Source organism: Misgurnus anguillicaudatus, chromosome 25 (assembly GCF_027580225.2).
Source record: "Misgurnus anguillicaudatus chromosome 25, ASM2758022v2, whole genome shotgun sequence".
NCBI lineage: Eukaryota > Metazoa > Chordata > Actinopteri > Cypriniformes > Cobitidae > Misgurnus > Misgurnus anguillicaudatus.
This window is the reverse complement of record NC_073361.2, coordinates 21,997,364-22,014,596: the sequence shown is the minus strand read 5'-3', so window position 1 is coordinate 22,014,596 and position 17,233 is coordinate 21,997,364. Positions and strand designations below refer to the sequence as shown.

The 17,233-nt window shown below is 38.1% G+C and overlaps 1 protein-coding gene across 3 annotated transcripts in view; it reads left to right on the top strand.

Moving 5' to 3' along the window:
* The first annotated feature begins 2,275 nt into the window (after window positions 1–2,275).
* zfhx4 (zinc finger homeobox 4) overlaps window positions 2,276–17,233 on the top strand; it is a 314,082-nt gene continuing 299,124 nt past the window's right edge. For all 3 annotated transcript variants that reach the window (XM_055182909.2, XM_055182915.2, XM_055182907.2), the window contains exon 1: window positions 2,276–2,558. The gene's annotated coding sequence lies outside the window, so the exon portion shown is untranslated. The remainder of the gene's footprint in view (window positions 2,559–17,233) is intronic.

Below are 17,233 nucleotides of genomic sequence, written 5' to 3'. Positions count from 1 at the left end.
TTTGAATGCATTTTCAGAAAGCAATCTGATATCACCGGGTGTAAGTGCACGAAGCCCGGGGGCCGGATGAGTCGGATGATGTTGTCAATAGTAGCTGTCTATTATTCAGCGGGAAGGGTTCGAGGAAGTGGAAACAGAGGCAGAGCAAGGTAAAATAAACATTGCAAACCCTCCAATCAACTCGGTAATGGAGTGGCAGCTTGCTCGGGGTTAAACGCCGAAGCTTGACGGGAGAAAGCTGAGCATCCAGTGATGCTTAATGAACAACCGCACAAGACTGAACGCACTTATTTGTATACAAAACATTATCTTGGCATTCAAAGCACACATCTCATCTGAGGCGTTTGGCTTTGTGTTACTGTGTGGTATTAGGCCTCGGTAAGCTTCTGAGCTATGTGGAGTGGAGGGAATAAGCGTATCTGTTCTTCACCTGTGGTAAAGGAAACTCTCGCACACTGCACCTTGACATTCACGACGGAGGAGATGCTTAAAGTGATTGTAATCCACACAGCGGACAAGCTGAATAAGAAGATTTTTCCTGCATCTTCTAGTGGAGAGGAGTCATTTGTTTGCATAATGACACTTTCGGAGAGACTGCTGTTGTTTAAGTGGTGCACTTTACACCTGCGCTTGGGCTTGGTAAAATATCAAGGTGTTAATATGTTATAAAACAAATTTAGATGTGGGGAAGGTTTGCTACAATTTGATCATTAATGATTTTCTTAGTGATTATAGTTTTCATTTCAGATATTATAATGAACTGCAAACAGGTTCAACAATACCGAAAAAGGGAAGAAAAACATATTCATATTCACATTTAGAGGTAAATAATTAGCAGTAAATTTTAAAGGAAAACGCCATCGTTTTAAAATTTTTTACTATGTTCTTACCTCAACTTAGACGAATTAATACATCCCAATCTTTTTTCAATGCGTGCACTTAATTTTTGTACAGCACGTTGTGAATGTGTTAGCATTTAGCCTAGCCCCATTCATTCCTTAGGATCCAAACAGGGATGAATTTAGAAGCCACCAAACACTTCCATGTTTTCCCTATTTAAAGACTGTTACATGAGTAGTTACACGAGTATGTTGGCACAAAACAAAACGTGTTCCTCGGGTGCAATAATATTAATGGAACTTTGAGCGAGAAGAGGAGTAGTAAGGAATGATGATTGCAGCATCCGAAAACTCTAAATTGCTGCCTTCTGAGGCAGCTTTCCAAGGCAGGAAGGCATCAAGGCATGTCCGAATTCAATGTTAGGTTTACTTCCTGTCTCCTGAGATACCTAGGCGTAGGCGTACGATAAGAATGTGATTGGTCGAGCCTGGCCAAGGAAGCGACTGGAGCACAAATTTAGTTTAAATAAAGGTAGATTTTCACTTTTTACAACTTTTAATTGCATTTCTAGCGAGAAATGAGTATTGTAAATTTCAAATATGTGATTAGTTATGATAAAGGCGCTCTCTGTTTATATTTAAAAAACACGCTGCCTTTGAAGTGTGTCCGAAAGTCTTTCTCTGAGCTGCTTTCATGTCTCCGAAGTCATTTCCTCATGAGGCAGCGAGGCAACTAGTCACTGCCTTGAGTTTTCGGACGCAGCCGATGTTACTGTGGACCGTGTCGAAGTGCTGCAAACTAAGTGCTCTTCTGCCATACAATGTAGTTCTTATATTTTATCTGGTTAAAAAATAGTTTCATTTTGTGTCACCATATTTACTCGTGTAACTACTCATGTAACTTGTCTTTAAATAGGGAAAACATGGAGGTGTTTGGTGGCTTCTAAATTCCTCCCTGTTTGGATCCTAAGGAATGAATTGGGCTAGGCTAAATGCTAACACATTCACAACGTGCTGTAGCCTACAAAGAATAAGTGCACACATCGAATAAAGATAGTATGTATTAATTAGTCTAAGTTGAGGTAAGAACATAGTAAAATATTGAAAAACGGTGGTGTTTTCCTTTAAGGAACAAATGAATAAACTATGGCAGCAAACTGTAACAGATCGACACATTTTCAGTTAACATTCATGATTTTATGTCCTTTATGTAATTTATAATAATAAATCATTTTTTATTAAATATAATATTTTTTATCAGAATTGTGAATTCTTCTTAATAATATAATTTTTTTTGTAAAAGCTGCAACTATTGTATCTATATCGCCATCTCTGTTTAAACCATAAAAATGCAGGTTACATTAATATTTCTTTGTTTTTACGTTTTCACGTCCTTATTTTTACGTGAGTGGAGGTCAAATGACGTCAAACATTGCCCGCGAAATCCGACAACAGCTTTTTCAAGCTCTTCTAAAAGAGACCGTGTTAACACCTAGATTGAATCTACTTGCTCAATAACTGAATTTTTGTTATTTTATGTCTTTATAACAAAAGTTTTACGGATTGCATCTGTCAGATGTAGTTCATTATATTTACCGGAAGTGGTAAATATCTAGATCGTGTGAAACGTTAACCGCCGAAATGAAGGGATAAAGTGACACCTGAGAAGATAACGTTACTTCAGTCAACTTCAACTGTTTTGTGAAATCTCTACGAACGGTGAGTTACAATTTTGTCGTTGCAATTATGTGCAATCACTATAGTGTTTTAAACTTTAGTTTTGATATTTGACTCTAGTTTGTAAGTGAACTTGATATAGTCTGTGGTATACCCGAAGGTATTCATTTTAATTGTACAGTGTTTCTCTAGTGCTGTTCACAGTTTTGCATTGTTCCAAACCTGCTTTACAGAAGAATTTTAGGACAAAACTTTTTAGAAATAGGCTTTAAATAAAATACATTTTGGCACACATGCCTAGGTTATACATCAGATACATAAGCAAGAAATACGGTGGATTTTCTGTACAGTGCAGTAGTCGATTTTTGTTGCAGTACCACTCTGCGTCACTAGGTGTCATTAGAGACCCGTTGTAAATACATCCACTAACTTGATTGTTCTCATTGTGTTGAATTGATAGTAAGGGTCTCCACAAATCTCCCTTGATCTTTTATTTTATAACATATGCAAACGCGGCTCAGAAATGCAGCTGCCTCCCAGCACAACCACTGACTCTTACCTTAAGTATTTCAGGATTGGTTATTTTACAAAGCATTTGTTGAGAGCATATTCATTTATTTGTGCCATCAGGGAAATATTTTTTGATTAACTCTGCTTTCCAGTCAAATGAATGAATGGTGGTCTATTAGCGGCGGTGGGCTTTAATTCAGGGTAGGTTGACATCCCACCCTTTTCAGGATCAAGGTTCAGGCTGAGGAGAGAGAGAAAAAATCCCCCACACGCATATGCTCAGTAATGTAAGTACAGTTTAAATTAATGGCGTCTGTCAGGCGAGGGACCGGCTTGCCACTCAATGAGAGATTAAGGGTAAAGATTGCGGCCCATCATTTTTCAGCCGCACATTTTTCCCATAATTCCTCGCCGTCCGCTGTAGATCAACAGAATGTTTCGCTGAAAGCATGCAAAGGTGTCGAAACCCCGTGGCTCTGACCATTCAAGATAGACATTCACATCTCATTCGGTTCCTTTGAATGATGCCTACCTTTTTTCATCTTCTGCATGTCTTACCTGATTAAACCTCAGTATTGCTTTGGAAAAGGAAATGGCGAAGCTGTTTAAGAAAGCCTGAAATGCCGGTCTCTCTCATCAGAGCAGCACCTTCCCTTTGAGGACATAAATGTAGGTCTCTATATGAGAATGACCGACTGTTCCCCGGCCTCCTCTGACACTTTGCGTTTTTGCATTATGTCCAGGCAGCACAGCAGAAAATGCTCGTGAAATGTATTCAATTCAAATCAAATTGATGTAGCACAGAGTAATCTCTCTCTATTAGATGTGTCACTTTTGGCAATTGTTCCCTAATATCCTTTACTGTGACTATATGAGATTAGCGCTCTCCATGCAGCCAGAGTTTTCGTGCCTTAGTGAATTATTCACCGAGGCGTAACCTTCAGTTATCAGGTTAGAAAGACCTTGATTATAACAGGAAGTCATGTGTAGAAAATCACTCTTTCAACTAAAGGAAGTGTTTCAGTCCTTTCGGAAATTTGAATAATTATGAAATGTACACACAAATAGAAATACAAAAAAATTAATTATGCAGCCACAAAGACTTTATCTTGGTGCTTTTCTTTAAAATGATTTGCATAGTAAATAAAGCATGGCCATCAATTCGCTCCTATTAATAAGCACAAATAAAGTCTTTGAGTATTTCATAACCGCCTCTTGAGCGACAAAGCTCAAAAGCAGCTGAAATTTCATGTGTTGTTTAATTTGAAATAATGCGCTTACAATCCTCTTCTATCATGTTTAGTTGGGGAAAGTGTTAATCAAAAAGAAAATGATGATGACTCCCTGCTGGCTAGACTGATGTGTTGCTCTCTGCAGGGCACCGCGGCAAACCTCTCCACAGGCGTCTTCGGGAAATAAGGGAAACGGATAGCCGATCGTTCCGCACACCTTGAAATTACAGCCGTCCTTGCATTTTTTCCCTTGGATAGTCAGTGTAAATGAGTTTAAGTTCATTTAGTTTCCACCCTGCTGGAATAATGCAACTCTCATTACTTCTCTGATAGACAACATTTGAGGAAGACATTTCTATTAGCATTATTCCATGTGGAATAATACAACCGCCATTAGTTACTCAGAACAAGGCCAAAGGAAGGACATTTACGGCGATGACCCATCTTACTTGGAGTTTAGCTCATGTGTGCTCATTTCATTATAACCTTTGAGTATGTGGTGTAAATACTGAGCTATTTGTACTCTCTAAATATATTAAAATATGGTCAAAGTCAACCTTTAGTTTAAATGAACCTATGCTGGGTTGTTTTAACACATTGTTGGTTAAAATATGGACTGGATTTAATTTATTTCAACCACTGGTTGGATAAAATATGGTCAAACTCAACTTTGGTTTAAATGAACTCAGAAAATAGTAGGGGTGTAACAATACATCGATATGAATCGATACATCGATTTTATTTCTAACGATTCGATGTACATGTATGATTGCACGCATAAAATATCGATTTGAGGTACCTTTATTTTGACACTCTTCACGCAGTGGCGGCCGGTGACTTCTTTTTTTGAGGGTACTCGATGCGAAGTTTGCACAACATGTATGTAGCCCGTCATGTGTGTGGTTCCTTTTTTCAAAATATGTGTTCTGCGCATCGAGAGATCCTGTGTGCATCAATCTTGTTAAAATAAGTGCCTGCTGCAGACGCGTCTAAAGGGTTTCTGATAAAAGAGATGCCCGCGTTTGCCAGATACTCGCATAATCTCATGCGTAATCAGAGTTTACTTTTAAGGGAGTGTCTTGTGTGTATTTTGTGAACGTGAACATCTCTTTTATCATAAACGGTTTTGACGTGTGTGCAGCAGGCACTTATTTTGACAAAACACGTGATACACATGGTTTGCATGACGCAACAAACACATTTTGTGAAAACGCGAGCAACACACATGACACTCCGAACACATATTTTGAATTAGCGCCCCTCGGATGAGCAGTCATGAGCTGCCACTGTCTTCGCGTCCTCATTCCTTGACATAATGTCCATCTACGCAAGCGCACATTTCTGTTAATTTTCATCTGCTAGCGTCCGCAAGTGAATGCGATGCAGCAACAAAGCGGTTGTAGCAGCGAAAAACACAGCGAAAGAGACAGAAGACGAGCGTGTGTTTAGAACTGCACGTGATATTTTTTATATCAATTTATTTTTCAATGTATTAATTTTTTTTCTAAAACTACCTCAGTGATTGTCACTATGGCACATTTTGGCACAAAATACTGAAAGACTTTGACTGTCGCCATCATAAGTTTGATTTTATGTGACATTTTGATGTGACTCATTATTTATTTTTTTATTTAAAAAAAGTGTATTTTTGTTAGTTTGTTGTTGTAAATGTTCCAATGGGGACAGAGATTGTGCCATTTTCAAATGGTTCAATTAAATGTTCATGTTATATACTTTGGGTGCATCTGTAAGTAAACATTTAACTGCTTAACTATGCATTTATATAAAAATATCAACAAATAAATCAAGTCAGATCGAATCGTAATCGCATCGAAGAAGAAGTGTTTGATGTATCGGCAAAAATTGCAGCAGTGGCAGAGAAAATCGATTTTGTATCGAACCGTAATGAACTGTCCGATTCTAACCACTAGAAAATAGGTCCATATTGGACCCAACCATGGGTTGAAACAAATTAAACCCAGTTGGTTTGTCCTTACAATGTGTTGAAACAAGCCAGGTTAATTTAAACCCCAAGTGTGTCCATATTTTACCCAACCATTCATTGAAACAACTCTACAGTTTATACAAGTTTATAACAGCAACTATGGCTGTGGCAGTGCATGCATGCGTGCATCTGGAGGAAAAATGCGCATTTTAAATGCATTTGTGCATTCAGCACAGCTCTCCGTCAGGCGTGTGTCTGGGACAGATAGTTCTGACTGCTTCAATACTGTAGAGTGTGCTCTGGAGGTAAATGACCTGCCTGGCAGAGAGAGATTGGCGCCCAGCATGTCTCCTGATAAAGTCAAACGCTTCCGCGACTTTGCCTCGCTGCATCTATTTGCACTCCATATTTCAACGCGCCGCAGATGTTACAACTTAATTTGCCACCAGTCATAATTCTGCCCACCTACGGCATAATGAGGTGATACTGGTTATTTTAGACCTAGCTGCATGGACGCCTGTGGTAATTCAAGTTCCGAGGCCCTCGCCATTCCCGACTCGAATCGGCACATAAACAGAGGCAGACCTTCATGTAAAACAACCTCCGCCTCCAGACACACACGTGGAGAGATTTCTCCAAGCCATGCAACCGAGTTAAGGAAAGTTCCTGGCCGTAAAATTTGACTAATGTTTTTAAGACGCAACCCCAATCCCACAATTCATCTTGGCACGCCATGGAGAAATTCCACCACATTTTTCACTGTATTTGCAGGCCACCTCTGCGGGAAGCATTTTTGGGGCTTTTTTCTGTCTTTCTTTCGCAGATGTACGTTTCCTTGGCCGGAGCTGTAAATTGAAAACACTGGTTGTGTGGCTCTCTCATCGCACACCTCGGAAATGGACTCCATTCGTTCGCATGAACTTCCCATAACCCCCTATGTGCGAGACACTCATCATCTAGCGAAGGCCTCATACTGAAGGCTGGTCCATCACGACAATAGCAGGAAGAACCCACCAAATGACACCAGCACCCTTCTACCCTGTGTGATCTGATTAGTTGCCTCCATACAATCTACCACGACACAATGCGCTTTCATTATCTCACAGATGTTGTCATCTCTTTCTCTCTCCCCCTCCCTCTCTTTCTATTTTTCTATCAGACCTTTTTTTCTTGAACAAGTGTTCATCTTGGAAGTCTGATCAGTGGCCTTACTTTCATCAGACTAATGCATCTGCCTATCCCGGGGCCCAATCATGTGTGGGTGCAGCATGGGGCCCGGCCCTTAATCTCATTTCTTTAACCTCCTTCAATATTGGTTTCCCCCTGTGAGAGGAATCATGAAGATCCGATTCTTTTCCATATTGCAAATCACCTGCTCCCGCGGTTATAAGGAGAGGCATCGCAGACTCCGATTGGGTTCTCCGTCGGATTGACATCATCATTATCATCAACACTGTGGGTTCAAAAGCAAGACCCTGCACCAACAAATGCATAGATATATAAACATGTCACCCTGCCTTGATCAAATACGAATGTAAAAATACAAAAATAATGCTTTTTATTTGGTGTCCAGGAATACCGTAATCATGCAATTACAATAAGAGCCCTGTTAATATTCCAAGCTTCTCGCCCTCACAGTACTCAGGTGAATTAATTCACTCGAGTAAACTGTACCGATTCCAGTGCCCTCCTCTGCACCCGCCCGGATATTCACGCTTTTTAACTGTGACACTCTTTGCAATATCCTTTATACTGCAGGAGCCCAGACTCGGCCTCCAAAATCAAATGCTTCATTCATTATTCATTTTCTGTGGATGTCTTCTCCGTCATTAAAATTCCTACAAAAGCAGTTTTATGGCAGAGATTCTGGTTCTGAGTGATGGTGGAACAATGGGCAGTCTTGTTTTGTGTGTTTTGACTCTGTGGGTCAGCGGTCATTTTGTTGTTATGTCATGAGAGGTTTGTGCAGATAGGTGTTTTTTGTTTTAAGAAACATTTGTTTGCATCACACGGATCAAATTTTCAATTTGAGGTTTTAAATAAAAAATCATTTTGTCTTCTGTGGTTTGATTAACACAATGACGCAAACATAAGTGGATTTTATTGAGGGTTCTGTCACTTTAAGACCGAATAAGGACGGATCCATACAATATAGACGGTTTCAGCAGTAACAACATAAACAGGCAGCTTTTTTGGTCAACACGTAAACTATGCTAAGAATAAATAACAACAAAATCCTTTATTTATATAACAAGCAAAATAAACAACATGTAGATTACCTAGGAAACCAAAATATTTGTTATTTTCCAAAAGGTATTTGTTTAAGACTTCAGTTTAGCAACTAGTCAGACCAATAAACAAACAGAAACTGGAAGTTCTGACCAGACCACTGATCTATATACAGTAAATGACTGGATTGCGCATGACGTCACAACTGTGAAGCCACCGCACCGCCATGTTGGTATACCCAAACATTCTATTAAATCAATGGACACGATCAGATTTTAATGATAAAACATCACTTTACTAGTCTTCGTTGTTATATCTGAAGTTACCCTTTACATTATTACAACACAAACGTCCTAAGCATGTACATAGTTATTTACTGAAAGTTGTACATTTTAGTTTTTAATCAGTTATTATACATTCATCTTCATTACAGTATCAGATCACCAGACAGACTGCAACATATTTAGTATTAATGACAAACGTGCTCATTCTGAAATCTAAATAAATAATCATACTTTGTACCATATGTGCATGCAATAATTTGCTGGTTTTATGTTATTTAAACTTACAAGTTACCTAAACTTATTTAGAGAAATAACGCTGACCGTGTAGCTGAATGTCAAAAAAAAACTTTATTTATACCTGTGTCATTAACAGAACGCAGCAGACTCACTCATAAAGTTTTTTTATAAATCCATTTTCCTGCCCGATTAAAGCATAAACATTGCAAATAACACCAGAATTAACAGTTAATTTACGTACACATATCCTAAAAATAATCTTGATACGCTGTAAAGCGGGTGAATTTAAAACATGATTTTGAATGGAAGTCAATGACGCCGTCTGCCGGTTGGGTATACCAAGATGGCGGCTCAAACTCTGCGCTGGCTTCGCTGGCTGTAGTTTTTTACAGTCCAAGATTTAGTTTTCAATCTGTAGAGATTTCATCTGTACTACAAATGATAAAACGTGGTTTTCATCCTCGCAAGCAGATATAAACGATTCAGCCTACGTTGGCAGAAAAATCCAACACGACTTTCTTCCTCTGCACAAGATTTGGCCTTAAATTTCATTAGCAGTAAAACAGAATTTGGATTTAAAAGTCTGAGAGCACTTGTGGAAATGCTTCTGTTCGGCATTTTCTAATTTAATACCAATTGTTTATATTGAAAATTACATTATCAGTTGTTTGCATAAAATAGCAGCATAATCAAATTATATGAGAGTGTTACAAAAGCGGTTAAATCAGAGCTTACAAAGCAGTTTAAGGGATAGTTCACCCAAGAACGAAAACACTGTCATCATTTACTCACCCTCATGGTGTCCACAGTTAAACTTTTTCTCTTGTGTTTAAAACTGCACAGGAAGTGTAAATAACAGAATGATTATACACTGTGTATATTCTGTGTTGCACTTAAATGTTTAATTTTAACTTGAATAAATAATAAGTAATTTAAAATGTTTTGACTAGTTAGATAAAAATATGCTATAAATGATACAAATAAAGTTGTTATAACTTAAGCCCATTCAACTTAAGAATTTTGTTTATACCAATTCCTCACTAGTCAAGAATGACTTGTTAATTTAAGTGGTTTAAATGTAAAAGTGTAAGTGCAACAAGGATTTTTTAAAAGTCATTTAAAGTGTAGCTTAATATTCAATGTTACATACTGTACATTCTTATTTGATTAAAGTCCCCGTGAACAGGAAGTCACAATCAACTATACTTCCATATTGTGATGTATTTCCGAGTGAAACGAAATGTCAAATACGGAAAATGGCAGCCGTGTCTTGTGTTTTCCACTGTGAATTGATTGTATGTAGAAAAGTAGATGTTTCATTTAGAAATGTAATTCACAGCAGAGTGATAGTTGGAGGGGGCGGGGTTAACGGATGCTTGATTTTCAGATTTTGATTAAAGTTAATAAAAAAATTAGGACCTGAACAAATAAAATGTTTTTACAATATTTCATTAAATAATAATTGCCAGTTTTGATATTATGGTCACTATAATGACTTAGAAATTGTGTTGAATCTTGAATATTTATTCAAATATACATTTTAAGTTATGACTTTATTTTGAATATTTCAATATTTTATATATTTGTATACATTTTTTAATATATACATTTGTAGAAAGTAGTGCTGCACAATTAATCGCATCGCACTCGCAATGTCAGCCTGTGCGATTATATGACAGCAAAATGTTGCAATTATATTAAATAAATAAATGTGTGGACTTGTTAACACACACTTTCTGATAACAGTTTGATGATTTTCCTTGCTGTTTAAAAAAGAAAGAAAAACGAACAAAAAAGGCATTGCACGTGTGGCATGCACGTGTGTGGCGTGCGTCGTCACTTGTGTGTGCGCAGCGTGGAAAACCAGAGCGAAGATGGATGCAGAGGAGATTGACAGTGATCTGGTAGCTAAAAAAAAACTCTACGTCTGTTGTATGGCGGTATTTTGGATTTAGGATTACTGACACTGAGCAGTTGCTACATCACATGGCAATACGAAAACATTTCTAGTTTTACAAATACACATTTTAGCATTATCACTTAAAACCCATCAAGTTGACTCATGATACAATTTATTATAATCGCAACTGCACATCGCAATATTAGCATCAATAACCGCAATGGGATAAATTACCCAAATCGTGCAGCCCTAGTAGGAAGTATTACTTTCAACGTAATCTCAAGACTCCATTCAATACCTAAACATATTGTAAATATGTAATATTATAGATATCTTTTCCCTGTTGTATGATTGGCCACCCTTTGTTTCAATCACGCTTTATGTCTATTGTCTACTTAGGTATAGAGCGATCACACCTTACCGTAAACGGGTCATCCTGTACAATAACATTTACGATGTTCGTTCGGTCATGTGTCCACACAGCCCAGATTCATGACCTTTCTAAGAATGTGGTTTGTCTGTCTCGGGCTAACAGCCGCTGATGGTCTTGGTCAACTTTGTTTCTCTAGTGTTTGCTCAAAGAGTCCCAGGGCTATTTTAGCTTCTTCCCAGCGTGAGCTTAATTTCAACCCTGAACCACTGAAAGCACAATTTTTTTCTTTTGTGAAAAATGCATGCATGAATAGACTTCATGCATAGGCAAACTGATTAAAAGATTCAGAATTCATGACTATCCACGTGGCCCACACCTCTATCTTAAATTGTATTATATGTGAATGCATAAAATCACATTCAGGTTCATTAATCTGCACAGGCCCGAGGGAACGCATTATGAAACGTTTGTTAAACAGCGTGTCAAGCGGGCACGTTTTGACCAAGCACTAAAATAAACAACAGAAACTGAAAAAAGCAAAATACATTGAGGTGGTAATAGAGATTTGTATAATTTCAGCTTGGACTTCCCTATGCATTCTGCAGTACTCCAAATGCATGACTTTAAATTATAGCCTGATTTTTCCAACTGTGAGCCGCCTCTATTGTGGTGGTCCTCTCCCTGTCTTCATCAGAGCCGGCTGTCCAATGGGATTACGGTAAGCTTGCAGTAGGAGCGAGCGACCCGCCGCTGATCAGAAATTCATATCCCTGGATGCTAGATTGCTCCTCTCCCCACTTTGCCCTTGTGATGGCAGAGACTGCTGTCACGGTGTCAGACGGGGAAGAAAAAAAATTTGCATTCACAGCCCCCAAATTTCGCTGTCCAGCACATAATCAGAAAAGAAAGTGAATGAATCGTAATTCGGTCTGTCAGAAAATGAAAATCGCTTTGCGACAGAGAGCAATGCTTGCAGGAGAATCACCGGTCGGAGGGAGAGAATATTTGTAATGGCCGCGGTTACTGCGTCTCGCACCTCCCTTTAAAAAACCTCCATTTTGACTGACTGATGGACTGTGGTGCTTTTACCTCCTTTTGTCGTCTTGAGAATACAATGTTTTTTTTAAAAATTTGTTTTTGCTACTCAATCCATTCATGCATGCATGCAATAAGGTCTAATCTATATGTATGCATTTGCATAAATAGCAAATTTATGCTATTTAAATACATTTGTGCACAGTAGCTTATGTTGCACTGTTTGATATGTGATGTTTGATGGGGGACATTTTGGGGAGGCACAATTTTGTGGGCCATCTCAGTGAAGGGCCGAGGGAATTAATCACACAGTACAGGAGGTCACTGGCTCCCGAACATCACGGCAGGTCATGCATTTCGGGGCCAAGGCTTCACACGCACACCTCACTGTCTTATCCCCGTCTGCTTTTCCCCGGTCCAAGAAGAGGCTCACACGTACACACGCTCACACACACTCAAACACACAGTGAATAGGGCGGTTCAGAGGACGGAAACGTTCCGGTAAATATTTTTAAATATATGTCATCTTACTGTCATGTTTCAATCAGCGAATGGCATAATATTGCATGAAGACTTGTCATGTTATTGTTGTTTTATCTTGTATCCGTGGTGGCTTTTAGTGCTTGAGTGAAATTTTGGTTGAATCGTGGTTCCTATCATTTGACAGTGCGGTTTACTGCTGTATCAAGAGTTTTGGGAATACCGCTCCCAGAAATTCTGCGTGCTTGTAATTCTGTGCTTTTCCTGATGAGGGATGTATTGTACTAGCTTACCGTTCAGGGGCGAGGACTGCCCATTGTAATATACTGTACAGGGGGCGAGCGTGCCTTAAAAAAGGTGCCCTGTTATTTCCATCAACTTAATCTTCCTGCGTTAATTCTCCTTTTATAACCGTGAACATGTCATGCCGGCTGACGTTTAGGGCGGATAGATTTACGGTGGGCAGTCTTTCCTGTTTTATTTATTTATTATTTTGATAATCAACCAACAAGATCCGTCATCTTTAATCACGCGTGGGGCAGGATTACTTCATCTACCATTGGCCAGACAGGAGCTTGCATTTGCATGCGCGTAGAGCGACGCATGTGACAATCGCAGTCAAACGATCATTAAGGAGTGTTATTTGTTGGTTTGCTCGTGCTCGTTCGGGGCAGTCATGTGTATAAGCCGAAATGTTCGGCTGAGGGGTCTTGTGCCTGTTAGAGCGCACTTCTTAGTGCGGATGCTACATGGTAATAAGCCTCACAGAGCTTTAACAAACACAATGTCTGTCAGCTAGTAGCTCGATCGACATGCACGTTTCCTGTGCTCTGATTCTCTTCATCTTTGCTTTACTGTTTCTGTTTGCATACTGATGAGGGTACATGCTAGTAGTGTAGGGGTTTGCAATTTGTGATGTTTATATGGCATTTATATGCTTTTTTTTCTACTGTATGCATTTTACTGTACAGAAAATCTATATTTACAACAAATGATATAATTACATTAGTCATATATTGTAGTTTTACTGGACAGAAGTCTTTTTTATGTCGTTATTGAAGCATTTTAGCTCTGAGTAGTGAATTTTCCATGTTTCTATTTTTACATACAAAGAACAAATACTGTAATGTATTTATATTTTTTAATATGTCAATTTTTTTGTTCCAGTCCCTTTTACAAAAAACATCTGGTTTTGTTATTGCAAGCATTACAAATTCAAAAAATATATTTGTTTAGTCATATTCTGAGACATTTTGCAAATATGTTAATTGAAAGCGGATGTAGAAAGAGCACACAACATCTCTGTTAGTTACAGTATGGAGCAGGAGAGATTTTGCTCGAACTTTATCCGATGAGATGCATCAGATAAAGTTTCCGGTAACCGAGCTGACTGTAAAATTAACTTAAATTTACATATTTAATTAACTAATTTGTGCAAACTTCGATTAAATTGATTAAATTAGTTGTGTAAACCTAAAAATTGCCAAAACATCACACATGCTTATAGCTATATAAAATGGTTACAGTATTAGCAGCATTATCGTTGTTTTGATTCAGAGGATAAATTAAAAAAGCTTTTGCAACAAGCTTTTAAAACCTTTTACCTTTTTCGTTTCATTTTTTTATTTGAAAAAAAAAGAAGAAAAAATAAATAAGGTTCTTTCTGGCTTTGGTGCCCAGCCGCATGCTGTAATATGAGGCATATAGGTAAAAAGAAATAAAAATGCATCTCTCTCTCTCTCTCTCTCTCTCTCTCTCTCTCTCTGTGGTTGACATGAGGCTAATGAAAACAGGGTGTGGGTTTCCTTCAGCCCCTTTCATATGCTTTAATAAAAGGTGCGGCAGACATTTTGGCTACTACTTCCATGCTGTCACTCTTTTCCTTTACCTTTGTCTCGGGAACGTGTGTGTGAATATGGAAATTCAAAACACCTAACTACAGGGCTTAAGTATAATCACGCCGACAGGGTGGGGGGACTGCTCATTTTTTGCCATAATCCTTTGATTATTCTTAGAGTATTACTACACCATTCATTTAAAGACTTCCATATGAAGTGGCCTATGATGTACATTTGTTGGGACTTCCACCAGTAATGTGGTTTTGGAAACCAACTTTGAAAATCAATAAGGCTTGTCAAGTTTATTGCCTTGATGTGACAACTAATCTGCATCGGTTTCCATCAATGCTAATTTTAAATGCATACACTGCAGTATAAACTCATGCATTGCTTGGTTATAAAGCATTACGTGCTGTGGCCATTTGGATTTGAATGTATTACAGACGTGTAGTAGTACTACATGGCATTGTGGAGCCAATGACAGTTTTAAACCTTTGCTGAGCTGTTTAAAGGCTGAAATGTGCATGTGTTGTACACACCCTGAGGAGGTCTGTTACTTAACATGAGCTATTTGCATGTTTGCTTTGGCATTTGAATACATAACCCTTTAATATGACATATTTATCCGACCAGTAGATGGCAGTGTTTCCCCAAGCATTAACCTTGGAAGATCTAGGCAAGGAATGAATGTCAACCTTTTTTATTTTTTAAATCGTAAACAAGGATCTTTAACTTTCAATTCCATAGAAACATTAAGAGTTTGAATTATTTGCATTATAGAGATCATTTGTAAATGTAATGTTATAAACGATTTATTATGCTGAAGGAAAATCAAACGTAAATTATTTTTTATGCTATTTATTTACATTTCCATGTAATTCTGCTTATAAGTAACTTGATGATTATAAACAAAGTGAGACATCACATAATTACAAATAGTAAAAAAATGCAGAGAAAACTTGATATGGTTTCAGGGGAAGATAATAATATGTTTGGTATTTACTTATTATTTTTATTATAATTTATTATTATTATTATTATTATTATTACAAATCTACAATTTTTCCTAATCAAATCCATTTGTAATTTCTGTGGATTTCATCCTGTAAAAGCCCTGACCCTAAACTTCATGTTCTTAATGTCCAGATTAAATTTTCTTTAATCTGTTCTGGAACATGTCAAATTATTTTTGCATTAAAACACAAAAATCCTGAGTGCTTTTTGATTGCAGTCTGAAGCTATTAATATAAGGCCATACACAGGCATGCTTTTGTGCGGTCGACGCGCAATCAGAAAGCGAAAAGCCATGAAGGTGGCATTCTGTGGATATCTCCGCTAATGAAAGAGAGATTAAAAAAGGGTTTTAAGACGGATTAAGGGTGCCCATACTGAGACAAAAGATCTGAAAGGGTCTTAAAAACAAGCTAAATAAACACACACTTTACAAAGCTTCATTTGCATAATGCTAAAACACTTACACTAAATGCTTGACAGGGCAGGAAGGCTTTGGAAATAAGCAAGTGAATGCTAGCGTGTTCTTCAAAGAATCGCTGGGTGTAAATCAAGCTTTCAATGCCGTTTCATCTGTTCAACCTTTTCTGCTGGGTTTGAAGCAAAAACAGCTGTGTTCTGATGGTGAAATGTAGGTTTTATATGCAGACAAAGAAGACGACACACACGCACACACACACACACACACACACACACACACACACACACACTGTATATCCAGTGAACCGTATTGGTCAGAGTTAAGGCTGTGCCCTTTGGTTTGCTCATAGCTTCTGATTCTGATGAACAGGTGTTTGTAATGTACTTTAAGATCGAGCTTTATAAAAATTGCCTGACCATGTCGTGACTTCTTTTGAAATAGTTAAAAAATGTGTTTTTATATACATTTTTTGGCAGTCAATAATACTGATAAAACAAAAATGTACATTTAAAACCGTCTGCCATATGCATTAATGTTAATGCAATAAATATATAAAGAATGCGTTTAATTTTCTTCCAACTCTTTTGATGGCACTAGCTCAAGGTGTTGGGTTTTAATGTCACATAGCGGCTTCTGGGTCGTCGTTGTAAATGCAATGGTTAAGCTGGACAGCTGCTTTTTAAGAGCACTGATAAGAGGCACCCTGATGCTGAACATTGCAAATTGGAAGTGAAGATTGCCTTCCTGTAGACTTTATCTTAAAGCAGTAAAACAAGAAGCTGTGACTACAACTGCAGATATTGATTTTGCAATTTCAGCAAATTAAGAACAAGACAGAAAACCTATTTAACCTTTCAGTGATTGCCATAGGTACTTTTTGGTGATGTTGAGGCTGACATTTAAATTAGCCCCCTGCCCCGGTTTGGGCCACCACCTGACTCCCAAACCCTCTTCTGATTATTCAGCTAGAATGAAAAAAAAAAACAGGTTGCGCATGAATATGGAGACCCAGCGCATGTTTACCCCCACATATGCATTACAATGTCACCCGGCATATATTACCAATGTATAATATTTCCGGCTCACACATCAATTCACGCGTGTGGCCGCAGCCATATAGCACAGTAATAAGGAAGGTGGCCATCTGCACGGCAATAACATCTCTGGCAATATATAAAGAATAATGAAAGGCAAGGGTGTTGGTGGGCAATCAGGGTTGCTA